Genomic DNA, 4,508 nt, shown 5'->3' on the forward strand with positions numbered 1-4,508 from the left:
AGATATTTTCAACCTTAAGTTCTTGACATTTGTTCATGCTTATACATTGTGTTGCCAGAATTCCTAGGTGGTTCATGCACATGTAGTGACAAAGGTGGTTATCTTGGATCAAACAAAGGGCCATGAAATGATCCTTATATATTGAAGGTGCCATTTATGCATTGCGTTTACCTGGATAACTTTCATCTATATGCTATACTTGTTTTATTATATACTGATAAATGTATTATTTGTAGCTGATACATAATCTGGAGGATGTATGTGTGAGGGAAATCAAACCTGTTTATGAGGGGGAGGAAAGAAGCTGCCAATCCTGCTGGCGCCAGGGCAATCGGGGCAACGTGTCCCGGAGCGAGACGTGCCAGCAGTGCCCCCTCTGGTCGAGGCGATGCCGCGCCAGGGTGCGCGACGGGCTGGACGCCGCCGCCTGCCGAGATGCCAAACCGAGCTGCTCCACAACTTGTTGTGTAGACTGCAGGTCTGAATCTCAGGTGTGTGGTGTACTCTGTAGATTTGCATAATTGCCTAGATTTGCCACAAATTTAGGTTACGGACTTAGGATAGATGGGAATTTGGGGATCAGGCCGATGTGGTTATGAAAGTAGATTAGCAACTAGAGGATTGGAATGAGACTGTCTACTCTCAAACAGTTCATATATAGTTCCTGTCCTGCCAACCACCTCTCTAGATATCTACCAAACCAAACAAACACTAACCAACTGATGTTATCACCTAATATCTCTGCATGAATGGACATGTTTTCTCTGCAAGGGAGCTCAAACTAAAGTAGCTTACTGCATCAAGTCTGAACTGGAGTGCATGATCGCTGCACAAGGTAAGACAGCTTCAGGTATAAACAAAAGACAATCTTGGTCCATAAACAGTGAAGATAGTTAAGGGGCTGACATTTACTCTTTTGTATTTTTCTTTCTATAGAATTACCCATTTTATGTCACATTTCAAATGAAGCTCAATTACAGTTGCTGGGATAGAACTGGGCATAGGAGAGCTACCCAGGTTAATCTCTAACTGTTTCTGGATTGTTTCTTCTACGTTTAAGTTTTCAGACTTAGGAGTTTAGACCTAATATACAATTAACCTCTAGCCTACTAAATTGGCCATCTATATCACCCTGGATTTACACACATGGTAAGAACTTAAATAATGCAACACATGTAGCAGCTTCTGTCAAGGAACCCTCTCTGTTGATTCCAGAAAACATGATGTACTGCTGTACCCTATAGGTCACATGTTCTGAATTAATGGCAACAAATAATAAAAAATTAGATTGATTAGGCTTTGCTTTGGTTTGCTTTGCAAGTAGAAAATAAAGGGAGATGCTTAAATTCAACAGCATCTGCCATCCAACTTAACTAAGCTCATTATAGTATATGATTTGACTGAATTTAAATCACACAATAGTACTTCTGCTTTTATATGATGCTATGTGGTAAATGCAACAGCCCCTGCAATTCAACTACAACATCAACATTGCAAAGGCCAATATGATTGGAAACTGTGACATGATTACAAATTGGAAAATGCAAGGTTTTAGAATTAGACTACTGAAAGAACAATTAGGAAAAATAGACGTGTTCCATCCTTTAATGCGGTGTTTACCTGATTTTGTATGTGGTCTTTCTTACTAATTGTATGCAGATATCTGCTGTTTGTGTGCACTTCTATTCCAACAGTGCAGAGTATATATTCAAGCATTGGTGTATACTTAAGACAATTGTTCATGTGCAGATATCTTTTGTGAATTTTGTTCCATCTCAGAGAATCTGACACTGTGTGCTGTATAATTTTGGCCATTTAGGTGATCCATGTCCGTGTGTGGCTGCATACAAGGAACAATATTTAGCAGCTCCAACTGTGCAAGCTTCTCTCTTTTTAAAAAAAACGGTCATGCTACAGGTTAATATGCTCGGTTTAAACTACTCTTTTCTTGTCATAATTACTTTTGCAATGAGAAAGGGCAATTTAACATTTATGAGTGCTTCTGTCAGGTCACTGTTGTTCGATTGAAAAAAGACTATTACAAAATTCTTGGTGTTCCTAAGGATGCATCGCATGATGACATCAAAAAGGCTTTTCATTCTGTAAGTATCATTACAGTTCAGAATATATTGAGATATTTGTGGTTTTCTTATGATTTATTAACGTCATTGAATTTCCATCCCATGGAATGTTACTTTTATAATTTTGTCCTGGTCATCAAAGTTGATCCACCTTCAACTGCTACTGGTCATACTATTGCAATTCTTAGTGAAGTAAAAGCTGCTAGGAATCAGATGAGTTCCATTTAAATGTGTGCATATTGTGATCCTAGGAATCAGTTGAGTTCTATTTTAGTCACAGTATAATCTATTGCCTCTTTCTTTCATGTGCTTTGTAACTTATTATTCAACTGCACAAGCGCTAGCACAGCTGCATTATTCTCTGCACAATTTTGCACCGAAGTAACCTGGACACAGTTTCACATGCATTGACTGTGTACATGGTTCATATATATATGCATATAAATTACCTCACAATTAATGACTTTCGTATTTTTGGTTTGTGAATATTATATACCTTGTTACATGTTATTTATCAGTGCCAGAACAACACAGAGGCTGTCACTTCCGTATTGCATCTCCGTCTCCATGCCTTTAGCTTGGTTCTGCTGATTGGTTGCCCATGTAATAACAATAATTAATTCACGCATGGTTATACCTTACAAACCTTTGCATACACTGAAGTCACTGCAACAACATGTGTCTTTCCTCCTTCAAACATTCCAAATAACCTGGACTATATAGTAGAGCCTTCCTACAAATTGCCAGAACCAATGGCCTTCCTACAATCCTTTCTATGTTCATTCTGTTGTGCTTATTCATATTGCCATCTGTTTTAATTATCGGATTGCAAATTACAATGGAAGGAAACACTGGTCTATGAAAGCAAGGAATTTTATGGAGTTTTTGAAGTACATTGGGGCGAGAGAAGAGCACGACAAGCACAAAGAGCTGTTCACTAAGCTCTGTACCTAATGAATGACAATTGCATTTGAGTCTTGAGATGTGCAGATTCACCTCTTGCCAAGTTTGAGAACTGCTAATAAATTGTGAATGCACTGAGTTTTTAATTTATGTCTCCATGTAAAACTATCAAAATTCCATTCGTATTTGTAATTTAGGAAGAGGATGTTCCTTCACGATGAAAGTGTTGATATATAGAGAGGAGGTGACGATGACTATGAGAGAATATAGATGATTGGAATGCCAATAGAAGCATCTGATGGAGGAGAGCATTAGTATGCATGGTGTTGGAGAACTACGAAGGAAATATCAATTGCTTCTGGCTACTTTTTTGTGAAAGTATATTAGAATTTCCATATTGTTTGCTGTTTGACGTAACATATTGGATCGTCTTTCACTTATCAGTTTAAAAAGTGTGTATACTCTTATTTGCATATAAACAGATGATATACTTAATGAACTGCATGTTCTTTGATTTTGTTTGGTTAAAAACGTGTGTATACTGGTCTAGAATACTGGATATAAACAGAAGATATAAACATATGCATGTAGCTGGTTCTCTATGTTTTGGGAAAGAAATAAGATACATGGGAAAAACTCATATGGTAGTTGATTTAGAGTCTTTTAAGAGATGGTAATTGATTGCCTCTATGTTTAGGAAATAAATAAAAAATAAACAATTTATTAGTAATTGAATAATTGAGTAACTATATTTTTTATGGGTCAATCAATAGTGCGTTACCATATGAACCATGATTGAGATGGGTTTAGTTCCATATGAGATATGGATTATGTTTTAAAAATTCCTTAATTACAATGTGTCATCTTTTCTAAAAAATAAAACTATTATCTATTAACTTTTTATCAATGTAAATTTTAAAACACGTGTGTGCTGCTGCGGTGACAGAGCAGGAGGACGCAGTGCTGGCCGACCAGCGCCCGCGCGTGGTGAGTGCCTTGTCCATTGCGCCCGCACCACAGAGGGTGTGAAGGTTGCGGCCGCGTGGTGGAGCGGCTTGGCCGCCAAGCCCGTTGCAAGGGGACGCGCCGCCTTCGCCAGGAGGGAGCTTGCCTGCGGTGGCCTTGACGGTGAAGGCAATGGAGGGGTCATAGAGCGGGACGAGGCCGAATTGTCGGAGAGGTCACGAGGGGCTCGGGCCGCCGCTCGCGACATATGTTATGACCATATTTTGTATTCTATAAAATTATTATTTATTATTGTATTTTAAAAACATGTGCGTGGCGCACGTGCACTCTACTAGTGTATATATATGAACTAGAAATTCTATTGAACAGTGTACAGCTAAACCGTTTACAACAGAAACCACGGCACAAAGGAATTATACTGATGTGGCCCAACCCAAAGGAGTAATCTCTCGATGACGGCTGAGGCCCAAAGGAACAACAGACACGAGTTTTTTAAAATTTGTATATTATTTATTTTTTAATTTTTCAAAAATATATGCCGCAATTTTTTTTTTACAG

General features: G+C 38.4%; 1 long non-coding RNA gene across 1 annotated transcript; it reads left to right on the top strand.

The window, feature by feature from the left end:
• Positions 1-350: 350 nt before the first annotated feature.
• Positions 351-2,121, top strand: LOC120663786. The gene is made up of 3 exons (XR_005670622.1): positions 351-850; positions 937-1,017; positions 1,820-2,121. It is a non-coding gene; the product is annotated as an uncharacterized LOC120663786 (long non-coding RNA).
• The last annotated feature ends 2,387 nt before the right edge of the window (positions 2,122-4,508 follow it).

The sequence above is a fragment of the Panicum virgatum genome, chromosome 3N, assembly GCF_016808335.1.
Source record: "Panicum virgatum strain AP13 chromosome 3N, P.virgatum_v5, whole genome shotgun sequence".
Lineage (NCBI taxonomy): Eukaryota > Viridiplantae > Streptophyta > Magnoliopsida > Poales > Poaceae > Panicum > Panicum virgatum.